The sequence below is a fragment of the Lissotriton vulgaris genome, chromosome 7, assembly GCF_964263255.1.
Source record: "Lissotriton vulgaris chromosome 7, aLisVul1.2, whole genome shotgun sequence".
Classification (NCBI taxonomy): Eukaryota; Metazoa; Chordata; class Amphibia; order Caudata; family Salamandridae; genus Lissotriton; species Lissotriton vulgaris.
The window spans coordinates 1189191731-1189212484 of NC_141695.1; the positions used below are offsets into that span (position 1 = coordinate 1189191731).

Consider the following 20754-nt stretch of genomic DNA (forward strand, 5'->3'; position numbering starts at 1 on the left):
ACGCACCTGTTCCACAACTACGACCCACTTACTTTTGACAATTGCAAGAGGGACTATGGGGTGGGGGACCAGGAGCGCTACCACCATGCGCAACTCCTTCACTGGGCTCTGGGTCCACAGGTTAGGGAAGGAGCCACCAGACCTCTTACCACATTCGAATTATTCCTTCTCAAGGCTAAGTCTATGAAGGGGGCAATCTCTGCACTGTATAAACTCCTACTCTCCACAGAGACCGCACCACGGCCACGCTTTATGTCTTGGTGGGAGGGGTTGGCTCAGCGGGACATTGGGGAGGAGGAGTGGAAGCACCTGTGGGCAGACATCTTCCGCTTTAACCGCTCCACGAAACTGAGGGAGGCACATTTAAAGGTAATGGCAGACTGGTACTTATACCCAGCTAGACTGGCTAAGATCTTCCCTGGGGCAACAGATAGGTGCTGGAGGGGGTGTGGACTGTTGGGAGACTTCCAACACATATGGTGGGATTGCCCCTCCATTAGGCCGTTCTGGGAGGAGATCCTTGCTCAGATAAAATCCATTTTAGGATACCCTGTCCCAGCTACGATGGCAGAAGCTATTCTGGGCCTTCGGGACCCCCAGCTAGAACACCAAACCAGAGCCGATAAAATAATTATGTGGATCTGCTTAGGGGCTGCTAAACTAGCAATAGCAAAAGCTTGGAAGCAGAGGGAGGCACCAGCGATGTCACTGTGGCACTCCCGACTGTGGCAATTGCTCAGCCTGGAACGTATGTCCGACATTTCTCGGGAGGACTTTAAGAACTTCGAGTATCGCTGGGGACCACTGGTCTCGTTCCTCTCTAAGGGCCTCCCATCTGCGGTGTGCCCCTCTACAATCAGGGCCATGCATTTGTTCCAGTTTTAAAGGCCTCAAGGGCTGACGCGCGACTGTATGGCACTTTCACCACTAGGGGGGGGCGGGAGAGGGTGTTCGGGGGTGTGGGGAGGGAGAGTTGAGGGTTATGGTGTTTCTTTGTTACTGTTAGAGTACGGGTAAAATGTCCACCTTTAGATATCCTGGTGCTCTGGGGACTCGACACTAGTGGACCGCTCTCGCTGGTACGGATGGAGCTTTGAAGGTGGGAGTGCATGTCATATTTAAGGTCTTTTACGATGTGCCATGGCACTTGGGGATTCTTTCATCTGGACTCTACTGAGACTTGACCCTGGCCGCTCAAGCAATGACCGTTATAGACTTAAAGTGCACGGTCCAGGGGTGACTTGAGTCGTTGTGAAGTATTGACCCCTTAACTTGGCCATGTTGTGCATGCTGTGCTCCTTGTCTTATGGGCCCCTGCGTGGGCATGTTGGCGGATTATGCCCTGCTTCTTTAAATGTGGACAACAATAAAATCTGTTTACAACAAAAAACAAGCACTGGCGTTGCCAATAGGTTTCGCATTTGGAAAGTTGGAGCTATTGGTTTTGTAAATGTCATTTTATATTTATATATAGTTATTGACAATGCCAATAACGATATTTAAATATAAAATGTCATTTACAAAACCAATAGCTCCAACTTTCCAAATGCGAAACCTATTGGCAATGCAAGTGCTTGTTTAAGTTATGTGCATGAAGAAAAAAAATCCTTCTACACAGGTTATCAGCATCGTCTTGAAAACTCCCTCTAAAGTCAGAAAGAAAGACAAGCTCCCTGCAAGAAAGGGACCAACATTTGACATCCGATTACACTGCAAATGTGACGAGATAAGATTTAAATGCAAGTTTACAGAAAGTGTTAGAAGAATACAGTAAACAAGGTGTGGGCAACGGGGAGGGACAATTTCAAGCTGAAAGGCCTAAAGCAAGTAAAGCCAGAAACTACAACGAGGGACACTGTCTTAAGGACTTCAATGCAGTCTGCTCCATGCGCCCCTCTTAAAATTAGCACGCAGGGCCTGGGCCCAGCTCGCCCACACCAAAATCCATCCCCAATTACAAAAATGCAACGTGCTTTTGTCTCAAAAGACAGAATTAGCTGTAGGTCTCACTCAAGACATGGTCATGAGACAGCAAATTGTTTCCAAGTGCTCCAAAGTTTCTATGGGGTGGACCTCTACACCGACTAACTAGCAAGTTAATTAAATGGAAACCTAGCACTCAAGTTTTATCAACCCACTGAAATAGGTAACATTTTGACCATTGGCTTTTTTTTACTGGATGTGCTTAATACACTTTAGATGCATTATTGCCCAAGAACTCCCCAACTAACTTAGTCATCCACCCACGAGTGAAGGAAAGTTGAGTAATGCACGTGAGATACTGTATAGTATATTAAAGCTGCTAAAACGGGCAACCTACCATGAAGGGATGTAACAACTAACAGCCAATAAGACTCCCCCCCCCCCCCCCCCCCCCACACCTCCAGTAACTCGTTCATGTTGCAACAGAACTGCCCAAATCCTAGAAATATACGCTTTCCTAAACCTGGTAAACCTTCGAGCTAATTAAATCTACAAGTCAGCTGCCTAGATCAAAGCTCTTGGAAGGTAGATGTAAAAGTATTTTACCAGATTCAGTCAGACAAACTACCCTTTGCTCTTGGCAATATAAGCTCTGTCGTGTAAGTGGGGTTTCTACTTCATCCGATGAACTGTTTGAAAAGGTTAAACACTAAAATCAAACTAGTTTGTCAAACAGGGCACTAGATGGCGCAGGAACGACACTGGATAAGAAACTCCTAACTGCAATGCTCTAGACCAGTGTTTCCCAAACTGTGGTCTGCGGACCCCCAGGGGTCCGTGACACATTCCCAGGGGGTCCGTAGGCAACAGTTTTAAAAGCACAGAAACGTTTCTTGTATAATTAGCAGCTTTCCAGCAACAATAAAAGTGTCAAGAGAATGCCAGTGATTAATGTACCCGCTGGAGCTGAGGGGAGTTTTGTTCAGTTGCAGCTTTGATTGAACTAATGTAGCACAAAGGGTTCATGTGCCTACTGCAAATAACGTGTATCATGCATCTTAAAAAGCAGTATTTTATGTGCATAGGTTCATGGTTACATCTAGCAGAGGGACCTATAAACTGTCATCAAAGAGCTGCTTGCAAACTGCATGGTACCAGTTAGTAACTTATATTTTTCCCAGTTATTTATTATCCTGATGCTGCTAAAAAGATTTATTTGGGTGGAAATACATTTTTAATGTTAAAGTCAGTGCTAGCCACTTTGTTATGAATCCTGAGTTTGTGCTTTTCCACACCGAGCACTCTTTAAACATTTTATATACACACTGATTTACATGTATGATTCAATGTCTCTATATGTGTGTGATGTAAAGTGCTCTGACATCCTACAATGGTATGAGAGATGCTATAAAACAAATGAAATACATGTGACAGAGGGGCTATTACTTCAATATAAAATAATAAGCGCCAGATGTGCGATCTGTTTTTATATGCGCGAACGGGTTTTCGCGAACCCATTTATGCATGCAAAAACCTATTGAGCAATGTACATAGCCTATTTCGCGAGTCACAATTTGTTTGCGACTCGCTAAATAGGTTTTGCAACTTGCTATTTGGAAGGGGCATTCCCTTCCAAATAGGGAGTCTCAAAACCATGAACAAATGTTTTGCGGTCGCAATTACCACCTACTTCAAGTAGATGGTAATGCATCCACAAATGGGAAGGGGTACCCAGGGGACCCCTTCCCCTTTGCAAATGCATGCAAAATTATTTTTTAAGGGCAGGCAGTGGTCCCAGGGACCTCTGCCTGCCCTTAGAAAATGAAAAAAAACATTTCATTTTCTTTTTTTTTTTAAATGCATGGTAAACAGGCCGCATTGTTTTTTTTAAAACTGCTTTATTTAAAAGCAGTCCGAGACATGGTGGCCTGCAGAGCCCAGCAGGCCACCATCCCTGGGAGGGCTGGCATTCCCAATGGGCTCGCAAATTGCAAGAGGCTCATTAATATTAATGAACCTTACAATTTGCGACCCCATTGGGAATCCTAAACAGTGTTAAACACACTGTTGTACACTTCATTTAGCGACTCGATTTTGCCACTCGCAATGTGTCACCAATTGCGTGGCGCTAAATGAAATGGTCGTTCATCTGGCCCCAAAATCCTTAGTACTTTGAGTATTTGTTGTGTGTGCACATGTGTCTTTTTTTCGAATTACTGTTTTAATTTTGAAATTTAACTCATACAAATTGCTTGGGGTCCCCGGCTTCCAGTGGTGACTCAATTGGGGTCCTCAGGAGTCAAAATTTTGGGAACCACTGCTCTAGACGGCCATGTAACCCTGGTAGCAACCTCAAACCAAACCGTGGGGTGGCCATCCACATATGGACTAATAGTTCGTGAGGGGCGCCAGAGACGAAATAATTCAACATCTGCAAAGGATCGAAACAGGACTTAAAGCCGGCAGAGTCCCTAGACCCTGTGACATTAGAACGGACAAGTAAACGGTTCCCTAAAGTCTTGTCCTTAAGTCAACAGGGAAAAACACGGGACTATTTATGAACCATTCATGTAATCCAGGGCAGTTTTTTTGAAGTGTCAGTTCATTTCACGTTTTATTGAATCGTTCACTCCCTTAGTATAGGCTATTCCCAGGACTGTTTATTTCACTTTCTTCTGATCATTACTCTTTGAACGAGTCTCCGGGTGTTTAAAATAGCCGCGAGAGCGCGCTCTGGTGTTCAGACTCGAAGCTGAGTTTCGTGCAGTGTACGTTAGTTGGTCAAACTTCTTTAGAGCACAGACTTCAATTTGCAAAGCACTATCCAGGCGGGTTTTATGTGCACGTCATGGTCAGATGCGCTGTATCTGGATGCATTAACGAAGCCTCCGTCTTTAAAGTACGGGTAGGGCACCACATTATGCACCCAGCCGTCGCCAGATGCCTGGGATGTGTTCGTGAGCCATCAAGCAAATCTTGCCATGCAGATGCACCAGAATTAAGGCATATGGAGCGGACCAGTATATTTGAAAGCACGAACGTAGAATGTATTCAAACGCCCACTTACCTGTCATACTAAAATGCAGGAAAATTAGTAACGCAAACCAAATTTAAATATTTCAAGAGAACCGTTTGACAGTGCTGTAGCATCGCGGTTCCTAATCTTTTGGTTTGTGAATCCCCACCATATCACTTTTAAGTAAGGTGCCCCTAACCTTGCATACAAAAAAATGAACATAATCCAGCCTAGCCGTTCTGTGGTAAGGGCAGGCAAAGAAAGCAACTTCTCGACATGTTAGGTGCACAGCAAGCGCCTTACCCGCTTAGTACCTCCAGCGGCATGCCTGGGCGACCTCAACTCGCATAAGAGGATCAAGCGATTCCCAGCCACCGCCTAATCTGTGGTCTAACCAGGCATTCATCTCCAGAAATTCAGTACATTTTGTTTTGTCAGCCCTAGGGCAAAATATTTGGACTGAGAAATGTAGTTACTCCTGTAGGTAATATGGGTGGATCAGAATGGGGTTGGAGGATTCAAGCCTGCCGCTGTATTCAATACTTGTGTGATCTGCAGTTAGCCGCGGGTAGTGCGGCTAAATCCGAGGAGCAAAGAAACATAAAGCTGAGCTCAGTCGAGGCGCTACATTTCCCCATACAAAGAACAATGCGCCTGTCACCCAAAAACCTCCATTAACTAAGAAAATACTCACCGAAAAAGCAGTATTGTAGGAGGGGTATCTTGTTAATGCTCAAAGCCATTTCATATCTTTACCTAGAAACGGGTCACTGATCGCTACGATGGCTTGGTAAAGGTTTCAGGAAGTGAATCCAATTTGGCAAATAACCCAAGTTAGTGGGATTTTTCCTGCAGTACATGTACCGAAATAATCAACCTTAATAGATAAACAGTACAGAAACGAACAACGCAAGACCCAGCAAAGTGAGAAATTTGGCAAATTCACACAGGAGCAACAGATTTTTTTTTTACCGATGCAGTGGTACAAACTGATTGAAACAATCGGGAATGGAGGGTTTACAGAGCACTTGAGACCAGTAGTCGAAATCCGAGGTGGGTGGATGCAGAGAGCACATGTCTACCTCGGCAAAGAGCACATCTGAGGGTGTGGACGAAAGCCTTTTTAAAACAGTAAGGCCGATATTTAGCCAGTGCATATCTAAATGAGTCTTGCAAGCTTTCACAACGCACAGACTTCAGACACAATGTTTTAATTATTAAACTATTATCAGGCAATTAAAAGAAATACTCGCACAGAAAGTTTGGTTAACTATAATATTTATTAGACAAACAGTATAAAATCACTTCGAGCAAGACCATTTCATAGTGAAGGTTGAGACACAAAAAATGTACAAGGTATTTACTAACCGGCATTAAATATTCAAATTATATTGACATTTATCTGGGGATCATACTATGGTTAAGTGTTCCGCTGCAGCTAAATGGTTAGTAACTTACTAAAACATGGAATGTAATACTGGTGCGATGGTTGTACAAGTTGAAAAGGTTTAGTCTTTAAACTTCACTTATGCCTGTTTAAGAAATGGGCGAGGTGTCACAATATATCATGAAGTTGCACACATAAAGTGACCTACATGTTAACCCTAGATTTATGTAAAACTTAACTATGTGGTAAAGCCAAGCGTACTCTTCAGTGTTATAATATTTTAAAAGTTAAAAAGTTTAATAATTTTGGAAAGATACCTGCACTGGTTCAGTCCAATTCCCCAGCCATTTCTTAGAAAAGGATATTGCAATATGAAATTACACAACGGTTACCCTGACTGTAAGGTATCAGCCAAGGAACAGCAGTACCAAAGGAATCTCAAAGCCTGCAAATAGAAATCCACTGTTCCTATATAAAAATCAATGCAATCCATCGTGTTTACACAGTATTGACTGTTCACCTCCTGTCCGCTCGTGCGCATCAGCTGAAACAAAGAAATCAATCACATTAGGATTTGTCAGTAAAAGGTTGAAAGATTGACACATGTAATGACTAGAATTAGCATCTTCATCATGTACGACTGTGCACGATATAAGGAATAAATAGTGTTCCAGCGATTGAGGTTTTACCAGCCGATGAGAGCAGCTGGCACCGAAGACATAGCACTGGTATTGCTCTACCTCCGAACATTACACATCACGGTACTAGATAACCAGGACATGCCAAGAAATGGAGGCTCAGGTACACATTACCGTGCAACACGAGTTAGTTTTACGAGACTAAAGACCTAGTACATTGCGCTTAATGACAGAAGCTATTGTCCTTGCGTCTACCAGACATCAATCCCCTGGGTACATTCAAATGATGAAAAGTAATCAGATTATGTAATTAAAAAAATTAGATTCTAGAGCGGTATGTCAATACATATTGGATGCACGATCTGCTTTACAGTTCAAATACTACACGTTATAAAGACAATTAAAGGCGTTCTGCACCGACCATTGAGAAACTGACTCGTTTTGAAAATGGCGATTTGAAGCAACGTGCAATACACGACAAGGAAGCATTTTATATTCCACGTGGTAATGACCCGCTCGCTTCCGGATGATTCTAACTTTTGCGATAGTCCCTCTGTACACCGGTCAGACTTTAAACTAAAACACGAGGGTTACATTCCGGTGATAATTATCCAATTGAGGTAAAGAGAAAATGCACCCTTTTTAAATCGCTCCTAAGCCTCTGAGTGGGCTTTGGCAGGCGCGTGAATAGGAGGAAAGTGGCAAGCTCAATGCGGGTGATTTTCGCAGTACATAAGCTACTGCTCATAAAGACCCCCAATGCTTCTATCAAGCAATGCCTCATCTTCCGCAAAAAGCCCACTTGATCTCAGGACTAACCACACATTATAGACATCATAAATTAGTGACGTTCGTTAGACGCAATGCTAAAAACACCTACTATTTTTCTTCTAACACCGATCACCAAGCCAAAATAAACTCGTACTCACCGTCTCGCGAAGAAGAAAGAAAGAAAGACTACCATAGCAGCCTTTATGTAGGGTGGAGACTGAATCTGCGCATGTGCACGCAGCATTTCACCCTGGACCGATAGCTGCGGGGCAAGAAGTGTGACGCCATCAGTGATAGTGGGCGCAACCATTGGGTCATTTTTGAAGTGGGCGGGCAGCTTTCTAGCACCAATACGCACATTGGGGCAAATCTACAAACCAATACGAAGGCTATCTGGAAAAGAAGGCGTGTTGTAGTGAGCTGAGAGCGAGACTTGAAACGCACAGAGGCGGAGGCGAGGGACAAGCTTTTCACGTGGTCAAAGATGGCTCCTAGGGGTAAAATTAACAAATCTCTGACAGGTCCTAACTAGGCATTTACCATAAGTCTAGCATGAGGTACACCATGAATGCTTCTGTCTGCCCGTGTCTGCGCCGGGAAATGGATCCAAAAAAAACCAAGTCAGGTCCCGGGCCGGCAGCCAATCACAGCACGGCCCGGGAATGACGTCACGGAGGTGTCCCGGGCCGGCAGCCAATCACAGCGTGGCCTGGGACACACGGCAAAAAGGGGCGGGGCTTAAAAAAGACACGGAAACGCCCCCGAATCGCGTTTTCAGGGGAAAGCATGATTGACAGCCAATCTCTTCCAATGGCTAGCCTCCATTTATGGAGCTAGCCAATGGAACAGAGGGCGGGACTAAGCAGTACACTGTAGGGACAATAGATTTCTCCTGGGCGGAGCTAGAAGCTCCGACCGCAGGCGAAACCTAAAAAGATATTAAAAATTCATTAGTAAAACTGTAGATAATTATGTTACTGTCAGTTACAAAGTACAATCATAACAGTCCTACCTAATAGCACACCCAAAAAAGTGTGGCGCCTGCACTGCGTAGCCAATAATTGACACATTTGGACCCTCTTCAGGGAGGGCAGGTGAGCTAATATAAAGTGCCAATGCATGAGGTGAGGCTTTAATAGTGGATTGAACATTCATCTTGAGCTTTCTCCACAGTGCCTAAGATATGATGTTAAACCACCTCATACAAGGCTTGAGGAACTTAGCCACACCACAAACAAAGAGGGTTCTTGCATCAGACTTCAGAATGCGCAGAGCAACCCGGCATGCCCAGTTGTCGGCAGATTGGTTTTAGCCATTTAGACCTTGCTGCTTTATACGCCGGACAAACAAACATAACCTGGGCAACGCGCTCCAGTGGGGCTCTGCAGCAAGGGCAATCTTCTGTAGTCTGTTTGGGAGGGTGCCATTTTGTGGTTAATGTGCGAACAGGAAGGGTACCAAACCTAAAATTAACATACAGCACCCTGTATCTTGGTACCTAAATTATATCCAAATATGGCTTCAGGCCTCTGCTCTGCTTGTGGCGATAGAATTCTTCCGTTAATCTGCCCACATTTAGTTTGCTGAGTTCCTGCATCTCTAACCATTCCCAGTACAACAGTTTGAGCTTCGCCTTGCTGGGGGGATTTTGCCTATCCCAGGATTCTTTAAAACCCAGGCATATCAATGTTTTCCTGACACTTGATATCCAGCGGATTCTGTGGCTAACGTCTAAATTCATCACCTCAGTTAGTGCTTTGGCATATTTGGAAAGTTCAGGGGTCCGCCTTATATGGGCCCAAAAAAGCAGTGGACTTAAGTTAGCAATATCTCTCAACGACTGCCTACCCATGTCGAGCATTTAACGGTGTTAAAGGGACATTACAGGGAAGCATCACCAAATCCCTCAGAAACTAATGCTTATCCACATTATCAGACCCCGTAGCTCTGCTCCTTAACCACATCAATTCTCCCTCTGTGCTGAGGAGTCTTTGATTTCCATTATTCATGACGAGCTCAGCTTGTCATGAGCACACAAGCAGTGTACTGCATGACGAGCTGAGCTCGTCATGAGCATGGAGGGGATAAAGGGCTGAGGTAACTACTTTAGCGTCATAAAACATGAGGGCCGGGGCAACTGGCCTACTTTGTGAGGAACAATGTTCTTTACCTAGAACCCGACCACACGTGTATGGCTCATGAGCATCTTCGCTAAATGGGGCCCCTGACATTTTTTCCGAGTGTCGGATGCCGTGATAGTCAAAAGTACTGATTCTCTCCAGATGAGTCCCATCCAGCATAAGGTTGTTTCTAAATGTTGTGTGGGGATTGAATGTCATGAACTTGGTTTTTGAGGTGTTGTTGACCAACCCCAGAGTCACAGAAAGATTGGAATCTATTCAGCAGTCTTTGTAACCCTGCTGGTGCAGAGTAAAGCTTCCCAAAATGAACATACCAATCCTGGCTTAGGATGTGATTAGGGAGTGAGCAAGAGTCCTTCTTGTTGCCCCGGGTGACTAGGGTCCAGAATACATTGGTGTCCTTAGCTTGGCTAATATCCTTCAGTTCCTGCCAGTGCAATTCGGCTCACTTAGTCTTTGCTTGGTGCAAAGCTGTTTGTAATCCTTCTGGCAGCCTAAATCAGGGGGCAGTTCTTGTTTCCAATTGCTATAGCTGTCTTTTATGCCTACAGTCTTTCGTGTACCACAACTGTGGCCCTTTAAGAGGCACACTCTGCTTGCTGCTCTTACCGGGTGCTAGGAAGAATGCACTCAGTTGTTCAATTGTGCGTGAGTGGATAGTGGAGATGTAAGAGGGGCGTGGCCAAGATGGCGGCGAGGAAGGACGTCTTCTCCTGAGCTCCTGCCCGCCGTCTGCCGAAATAACATCTACGAGCACATTTGGAAGTAGCGGAGTGCTGAATTTGCTGGTGGAACCCCGTGCGGCCCCGTTCTGCTACTGAGGGAGCTTATAGTTGACCTAGAGCTGCGGGAACGCCGTGAGGAGGCGAGCCGATCGATGTCCTCCACTGGTGCGGCTTAGGCCTGTCACTAGGGGTGGAACCCTACGTGGACCTCCGAGGCCTGCTTTCATCACCTCGGACGGACCTGGCCATCGAGGTGGCGTGACACTCCTCTTCCAGCAGTGCGCTGAGACTGACGGAGACCAGTGGACCCGGAGAGAGACTTCAGCTCCGGACACCGGCGGGCTGGTGGCATCAGGCGAGTGCGTAGGTGGGGCCCCCGACTGCGGCGGCCCGCCGTCCATCGTGCAGCGCCCGGTTGGCATTGAGCCGCGGGTGACCCCCCCCCCCCCCCCCGGCGCACCCGGCATCACCCCGACAGGCAACCTCGGCCTGTGGCAGACTCCAGACCTGGGGAGCTGTGGCCCCCGGAGCCGGGAGATCTACCCGGAGGCCGCCCAACAGAAGACACCGCAATGCCTAGTCGGCCCGGCACAACATTGCAGGAGCGGCCCTGCACCAGCCCGCGGGGCCAGTGGCGTCAGACGAGTGCGGAGGTGAGGCCTCCGACTACAGCAACCCGCCATCCGACGTGCGCCGCCTGGTCGGCATCGGGCCGCGGCTGACCCCACCCCAGTGGCGCACCAGGCATCGCCCCGACAGGTAGACTCGGCCTGTCGCGGACCCTGGAGCTGTGGCCCGCAGAGCTGCGAGGAACTACCTGGACGCCGCCCAACAGGAGACCCCGAGAGGCCTAGGCGGCCCGGCACAACATTGCAGGAGCGGCCCTGCACCAGCCCCTGGACACCGGCGGGGCCGGTGGCGTCGGACAAGTACGCAGGTGGGGCCTTCAATTGCAGCAACCTGCCGCCAGTCGTGTGGCGCCTGGTCGACATCAGGCCGCAGCTGACCCCCTTCTGGCATACATTGCTAGGCTAGACAGGCTCTCCAACAAAAAAGGTGGAGGCATAGCCTGCATCTACCAATCCTCCCTCTCGGGCATGGAACTCCTAGCTGACTCCACTGAATCCTGCGAATACCTCGCCCTCTCCATTTCCAGCAACTCACTACACCTTTGCAACTTGCACATCTTCTACGACCCCCCTGGCTCGAATGACTCTTTCACTGACCTCCTCTTGGATATCATCACAACCAAGATTCCCTCCAATATGAAAGAAATCTTCCTTGGTGACTTCAACCTACATTGGAATGACCCTAAAGACCCCCACGTCAACGCCATCAAAGACCTCCTCTCTGATCAAGCCCTGTCCCAAGCCTGCTTGCTGCCTACTCACTCAAAAGGGGCCACCCTGGACTGGAGAATCTCTAAAGAATCCGTAGTCAAACTTGTCTCTATAGACCCATGCGACTGATCCGACCTGCAAGTCAAAGGCACCGCAATTGGCGATCCCCAAGCGCTGGATCAGAGACACTAAAAACCTTGACCGTATCAAATTGGAAGCACGCTGCAATTCCCATCTCCCCCCACCCCCCTCGCATATTACCGCGTCAGTGACCTCAAAGATCATTACTCGGCATCCATATCGAACATCCTGGATGACCTTGCCCCGCTAAAACTAAAAATCAAAGACAGAAACCCCTGGTTCTCTGATTCCCTCAACATGGAAAGGAGAACCCTAAGACAAGCTGAAAGAATCTGGAGACAGAACCCCTCGGCTGAGCACCTCAAACTTCTCCTGAACTCAAAAAAAGAATACTTCAGATCGAAATTGAGGAATGCCAGAAACAGACCCCGCTAGCTCTTTGAGCTGATCAAACACCAATCTAATAAACTGGCTAAATCTCAGAAAGAATCCCCTAAATCACTAATTTCCTCGGAGGAATTCTCCTTTTTCTTTACTGATAAAACCAAGGCACTTGAAACTGAACTCAATACCGCTGATTACTCTCATCCCTTCCCTGACCTCCCCCCTTCTCTACACTACCCACACTTGCCCCATCCTAAAAACCAAGCTCACTGGACTGACTTCGAATACTACAACGAAGACTCCATCTCCAAAATCCTCTCTACCTTGAACCCCAATAACCACTTGAATGACCCTCTACCATCTAACTGCCTCACCGCGGTCACCCAAGCCATTATTCCCTGCTGGACCACAATAATCAACGCCTCACTTCAACAGGGCTCTATCCCGGACCCCTTGAAAGCCGGTCAAGTCCTTCCTATCCTAAAAAAGCCATCGCTGAACCCTGCTTCCCCCGACAAATTCAGACCCATCTCCAATATCCCTCTGTTAGCTAAAGTGTTAGAAAAATGTGTCCAACGGCAACTAAGTCAGCACATCAATAACTTCCACCTATTGGACAACCTTCAGTCTGGCTTCAGACCGGGGCACAGCAGGGAAACCACTATGCTCCACATCGTGGCTGATGCTCTCTAAGCACTTGACCAAGGCAAAACCTGCCTTCTAATCCTCCTAGATCTATCCTCCGCCTTCGATACGGCCTTCGATACGGTCAACCATGATAAGCTACTCGAACGTCTTAATCTCAGGATGGGGCTCGATGGTGTTGTCCTAGATTGGTTTAGGTCCTTCCTTCATAACCGATCTTAAAGATTCCTCATGAATGGCAAACTTTCAGCTCCCACCCCAGTCACAGTAGGTGTCCCCCAAGGCTCAACCTTATCACCCACCCTCTTTAACCTTTATTTAGAGCCACTCACTGAACTTCTCCATACCGCCAACATCTCCTACCACATATACGTGGACGACACCCAAATATACATCAATATTTCATCACTTGAGGAGATCATTACCTTGAACGAGACCCTGAAACTAACTGTCCAGTGGCTTGCCGCTAACCAACTGAAACTTAATGCAAAGAAAACCGAATTCCTCCTGATCTTCCCCTCCAAAGCCAACCCTGAGATCGAGACTTGGATCAAAGCTATCACAGCCTTAAATTTCCCGCCTACCATTGTGAACTCTGCCAAATCCCTGGGCATACTCCTCGACAGTAACTTGAACATGCGCGACCACATCAACTCAATGGCTACATCAGCCAAATTCCACCTGAGCTACTTGTGGAAGTTAAAACCCTTCATAGATGCTCTAGACTTGAAAATGGCAGTCCAGACACTAGTTCTATCGAGACTGGAATATGGGTGTTCCACCCTCACTGGTTTACCCAAAATCTCTCTGGCTCCTCTAAAAGCCTGCCTCAATGCGGCTGCAAGATTACTCACAGGCACCAGAAAATTTGACCACATTTCTCCACATCAGAAAGCACTAAACTGGCTCCCTATGGAGGCCAGAATACAAATGAAAATTGCTTGCATCACTCACAAGGACCTCTACACAATCTCCCCTGCCTATCTGGCGCAGAAACTGGTGATGTCTGGAGGCACTAGGAACTCCTGGTCCGCTCGAAACTTCCTGCTCGCTTTCAGAAAAAAATAACCTACAATAGGGCATTCTCCGCACCAGAATCTGGGAACTCTCTCCCGCCTGACATCCCAAAAATCCCTTCTCTATCACGTTTCAAGAAGGAGACCAAAACCTTTCTCATGGGCAAATTTCTAGGCCAATGACCTGCTTGCACCTACCACAGTGTGCCTATCGAATACATAACTATTGCCTCCTCCGCTGCCTACCAACTCGCCCTGATACGTATTCGTGTGGCTTTTGTTTCTGCCTTTACTTGGACAACTATAACTGTATCCTATGCTCCCCAGCTACCCTATCCCTCCCCAAACTCTGTATATTTCTGCACTTGAGTTTATGTTGCTCTGTTATCTTCCTTTGTTTACTGTGTAACTGTGTAAAGCGCTCTGATAACCTCACGGGTCAAGTTCGCTCTCTATAAAACATTAAAATACATAAATAATAATAAACACTCCGACAGGCAGACTCAGCCTGTGACGGAGTCCGGACCTGTGGAGTTGTAACCAGCGCGGCCGGGAGGAACCACCCAGACATCGCCCACCAGGAGACGCCGCGAGGCCCAGTCGGCCCGACGCAACACTGCGGAGGCGGCTCTGGTCCAGCCCGGGGTGGCGGGCCCAGCGTGGCCAGGGGAATTGAGGCGCTATTCGGCGCGTGCTACGAGACCTGACTCTGTGGAGCCCACTGCCTGAGGGCTGACAGTTCCCGGGCCCCGGGACGGAGGAGAGATAACTAGAAGTGGCAGGCCGCATGGCTGAAAGGGACCTCCGCGGCCCTGAGCGACACGGCGAGACATCGTGATCCCTGAGTGGCACCCATCGGGAGTCCCAGGCCTGGGGCGGCCAGGGGAGCGGTGGCTGGAGGTGAGTGGCGACGCTCATTAGAGCTCCTGCAGGCGCAGATTACCTGCTCCATAGACTCAAGCAGCCGGGATCCCCGCCACACAGGGGCGGACCGCTCACGAGTCCAGAAGGGAGGAGAGACAGGTGGGGACTATTGGCTATAAGAACATTGGTGGTTATCCCGCTGCACACTGAGCCCCTGCCACAAACAGCCACCAACGGCCTAACCTGGGGAGCACTGCCCCTCAGCGAGTTTACAATGGTGAGCACTGTAGGCCCTGAGGACTTGGCGTCAGCGACTCTCTCGGGCCCCCAAGACATGGGCGGCCAGAGACGCACCGAGAAGCAGTTAGCTTGATATTGCCTGCTGACATCCGCCTGTTACGGCGCAAACCACAGGGCGGTGCTTGGAGAAGATTATTGCATGAGCGGAGCGCCTCCCTGACCTGGCGTGAAGGGGCCCTTCCTCCCCAATCTACCCAGCGCACCTCGCCCTACCTCTGTGACCCACCCCCCGGGAGCGCACACTTGTTCTTCGGATCCACATCGCCACTGACATGGCAGATCCGGTCCCAGGCGCAGAAGCGGGACGGAATCCTCCTGCCGCTTCAGATGAGCCCATCACAAAGGCCTTCCTTGAATCGTTATTTCTCACTCTTAGGGAGGACATTCAGTCGGTGAAGACGGAGTTTGCAGCGGAGGCTAAAGGGCTGCGCCGCGATGTGGACGGCCTTAGGGAGAGGGTGGTCTCCCTGGAAGAAAGACCTGATTCTACAGTCTCGGACCAAACTACGCTACAACAGGAGATGATTAGACTCCAAGATCAAAACGTCGACTTTCAGACGCAGTTAGAAGATCTAGAGAACCACTCCCGGTGGCACAACATCCGGATCCCGGGAATCAATCTCGCAGAGAACACCCGTGACGTCTTTGCATTCACCCAGGGCCTTTTACGCTTCATACTGAGGGAAGCGCAGGACTCGCCCGTGGTCCTGGACAGGGCCCACAGAGTGGGCCCTCCCCGAGCTCCTAATGCACCACCTGCAGACATCCTGGTCTGTGTGCAGGACTTCAAGACTAAAGAGGCTATCCTCACCTAGGCCTGGTCCCTTCACCCTATTTCTTACCAAGGTCACTCCCCGGTATTATACCAAGACTTAGCCTTGATCATGCTTCAAAGACGCTGCCAATTCCGTCTGGTGACGGAGCACCTGCGACAGCAAGGAATCCCAATACTCTTGGGGCCATCCCTTTCGCCTTATTTTTTGACACGGCGGGAAGCTCCACCAGATCCGCTCTTTCACAGAGGCCTGCCGCCTACTGGGACTGGAGGCCCCTTCTGAAGATGACGATGACCGCAGCACCACTTCCAGGCCAGAGACCTCCCGGTCAGGTTGGCAGCGTCGGAACAGGCGGCGGCGCCCGCGGCGACCACCCAAATCAGAGATCGCAAAGAGCCAACAGGAGGCCCTGTCAGTGGCCACATTGGCCATAGCAGGAGAGGACTTGACCGCCAAATGATGGCCACCAATCCACTGCACGTACTACTGCCCATTGTTGTAAGCTAAGGACGGCGGGAGGGGGAAGACACCCATTTTTGAATAGTGACAATCACCCCACATGTTACTTGACCGGTCACCCAGGGGTGACTGACTATTTTTGCTCATTAGACTGGTTACTCTGTTTCCCGTAGGGGATGGTTTTGGTTTTTTTTCTATTTTTGGACTATTAGGTTTCCTTTTCCCTTTCCCCCTGTTCATATTCATTGGGTGGGTCCCCCGTGTCCACAATGCTCTTTCCTTCACTGTTCCACCCGTCTTCGGGGCCGACAGTGCTGCCCCACCCTCATTTTGCCTATATGCCCTGCGTACCGGGCATCCATCTAGAGTCTCACTCCCCAGCTTCCTAAATACCGCGCAGCACACTTAGTCTTGACCCTGAATGTCTGGGGCCTAAGCAACCCTATCAAAAGACGGGCCGTCCTAAACTACCTAGCTCACTCGGCAGCTGACATATGCCTTTTGCAGGAGACCCACCTACTACACAAGGATCACCATAGAGTGAAATCACGAGCCTTCCCCACACAATTTTTCTCCTCACACTCCACTAAAACGGAAAGGATAGCCATACTTATTTCACTCTCTATTCAGGGCTTGGTGCTCCAGAAAGAAGCTGAGATCAGAGGGCATTTACTTACATACCAATTCCAGGTTGCCGGGGTGTCTCTCATAATTGGCTTGGTATGCGCTCCAAATGAGGGCCAGGACAAATTCCTGCATGACACACTCACAGAAGCCACAGCGAACACTGTTAGGGGGGACCTGAACCTTGTCTATGACAATCTCACTGACCATTCCTGCCAGCACACTAGTCAGGTGGGGTCCCTTTCTTGGTCGGGCTTGGGGCGACTTCAGCACTTGGGCCTAGTAGATATGTGGTGGCACTTCCACCCACAGAGCCGGGCCTTCACCTACTATTCGAGAACCCACAAAACCTACTCCAGGCTCGACTATTTCCTGTGCTCCACCCCGCTGATGACGTTCGATGCCCACGCTGACATTCTTACTGCATCGTTATCTGACCATTCCCATGTCATGGCTTCTTTCCTCCTTCCCCACTCACAGATTCCACAGCAACACTGGTGACTTCGCGATTCCCTCTTGCATCAAACCACCTTTATAGATCGCATCAAATCGGCTATCTCATGCTATCTAACTGTCCATGCTAATCAGGACACTTCCCTGGAGACGCAGTGGGTGGTGCTTAAAGCTGTACTAAGGGGTGAATTCACCGCGATCTCCTCTGCCATCAATAAAGAATGGGCCCAAAAACGGGCTGAACTCGCAAGACTTGTCTCAGAGCTGATACAGATGCACCAGTGCACAGGCGCTGCCAGAGCCGGGCGCCAACTCTACACGGAGTGGAAGCAGCTCGCTGCTTTAGACCAAGATAAAGCTGAATATGCAGCCCTCAGCCTCCGACACTCCTACTATACAGGAGGAGATAGATGTGGCAGTCTTTAGGCTCATAAATTGCTGGAAGTGAGACAACGGCAGGGGGTACAGGCCATTCGCTCCCGTGGAGGTGACCTCACCTCTGATGATGTGGCCATAGCAGAATCTTTCCACGACTTTTATGCCTCGCTTTACTCGGGTGACCCCTTAATCCACAGCACTGCCTCGACTATCTGGAAGCCGCGCAGCTCCCGTCTCTGAACCTCGCACAAGCCACCAACTTGGACCGAGACATTGGGCCGGAGGAGGTCATCGCAGCCATCTCGCACCTCCAGCTTGGGAAATCACCTGGCCCTGATGGGTACTCTGCGGCCTTCTATAAAACCTTTTGTAACCAATTGGCCCCTCTGTTACGTGACCTATTTAACTCCTTTGCCCAGCCCGGTGCAATCCCGGCGGAAATGCTAGAGGCCTCGATCAGTTATCCCGAAACCTGGGAAGGACTCTACTAACTGCAGTGCCTACAGGCCGATCTCTTTTTAGGTCTCGCCTTTACCATTCCGCAGGAATGGGAAATGGGGAGAATTCAAGTCTGCAAAATCCACTTCAAACCACGGGCTTTCAGCCGCAGTTTTCTTTAAGTTCACGTGAATCACGTGATTAAACATGCACGCGCATCGGCAGCATTTCTCCTGCAGGCTCGCAAAAAGGCTCTCCTCCCTCCCCACATCAAAGGCATCAATCACCCTCCCACAGGCTTCCCCAGCGCTGCCCCGCCCCCTGCTACACAGCCAGGCCATCTGTTCCCTGCCAGACCTCTCACACCTCCGTCACAGCATGCCTGTGTACTTCAAAGGCTTATCACTTCACACGGCCGGCCGCAGGCCGTGCAACCAGAGAACTTCAGTTGGTGTGCAGCCCCCCTCCCAGCACTGCCTTGTTACTCTCGGCAGCCGTGAGTCCCTAAACACTTTTTATATTTAATTAGCAGCACCAGCATTTCTCCTGCGCCAGGCCACATCAAAGGCTCTGTGCCACTTTCACCCACACAGCAACACTTACAGACACGCAAGCCCACTATCATCCACGCAACACCACACTCCCCCACGCAACGCCACTCACACCCACGCAAGCCCACTATCACCCACGCAATGCCACACTCACCCAAGCAACGCTACTCACCCAAGCAACACAACTCAGCCACGCAACCCCACTCACCCACGCAACCCCACTCACCCACGCAACCCCACTCACCCACGCAGCCCCACTCACCCACGCAGCCCCACTCACCCACGCAGCCCCACTCACCCACGCAGCCCCACTCACCCACGCAGCCCCACTCACCCACGCAGCCCCACTCACCCACGCAACCCCACTCACCCACGCAACCCCACTCATCCACGCAACGCCACTCATCCACGCAACGCCACTCATCCACGCAACGCCACTCATCCACGCAACGCCACTCATCCACGCAACGCCACTCACACACGCAACGCTACTCACACACGCAACGCTACTCACACACGCAACGCCTTTCACACACGCAACGCCTTTCACACACGCAACGCCTTTCACACACGCAACGCCTTTCACACACGCAACGCCGCTCACCCACGCAACGCCGCTCACCCACGCAACGCCGCTCACCCACGCAACGCCGCTCACCCACGCAGCGCCACTTTTACCCACGCAGCGCCACTTTTACCCTCGCAGCGCCACTTTTACCCACGCAGCGCCACTTTTACCCACGCAGCGCCACTTTTACCCACGCAGCACCACTTTTACCCACACAGCACCACTTTTACCCACACAGCACCACTTTGCACCACTTTTACCCACACAGCACCACTTTTACCCACACAGCACCACTTTTACCCACAGAGCACCACCACTTTTACCCACAGAGCACCACCACTTTTACCCACAGAGCACCACCACTTTTACCCACACAGCACCACCACTTTTACCCACACAGCACCACCACTTTTACCCACACAGCACCACCACTTTTACCCACACAGCACCACCACTTTTACCCACACAGCACCACCACTATTACCCACACAGCACCACCACTTTTACCCACACAGCACCACCACTTTTACCCACACAGCACCACCACTTTTACCCACACAGCACCACCACTTTTACCCACACAGCACCACCACTTTTACCCACACAGCACCACCACTATTACCCACACAGCACCACCACTTTTACCCACACAGCACCACCACTTTTACCCACACAGCACCACCACTATTACCCACACAGCACCACCACTTTTACCCACACAGCACCACCACTTTTACCCACACAGCACCACCACTTTTACCCACACAGCACCACCACTTTTACCCAATCAGCACCACTCTCACACACGCAACGCCACTCACCCACGCCACTCACCCACGCAACGCCACTCACCCACGCAACGCCACTCACCCACGCAACGCCACTCACCCACGCAACGCCACTCACCCACGCAACGCTACTCACTCAAAGCCACTCGCACACACGCAGTGCCACTTTCACCCACACTGTGCAGTGCACAATAGGTCTCACAGTAGGAAAGTTGGAGCTATTGGTTTTGTAAATGACAAAGCCCTTTATGTTTTTAAAATGAAAACAAAAATAAAAGGCATTGTTATTTGCAATTGTAATAGCTCCAACTTTCCTACTGCGAGACCTATTGGCAACGCCAGTGCTTGTTTAAACATTTATTTCATGCTCTATACAAGCATCCTTGTGACAAGACTCTCCCCATATATGCTCCAGTTAGTGGAACCGGACCAAGCGGGCTTTATTTCCCAGCTCAAACAAGAGAAAACACAAAAAGAGTCCTACACCT

At 49.4% G+C, this 20754-nt stretch overlaps 1 protein-coding gene and 1 non-coding gene across 5 annotated transcripts in view; one reads left to right on the forward strand and one right to left on the reverse strand.

Annotated features, from left to right (window-relative positions):
- The window catches only part of PRR14 (proline rich 14), a 588115-nt gene that overhangs the window by 121059 nt on the left and 446302 nt on the right, over positions 1-20754 (forward strand). The gene's annotated exons all lie outside the window — the stretch shown is intronic.
- On the reverse strand, positions 6990-7122 carry LOC147703135 (small nucleolar RNA SNORA57). Its single transcript, XR_015298647.1, has one exon. It is a non-coding gene; the product is annotated as a small nucleolar RNA SNORA57 (small nucleolar RNA).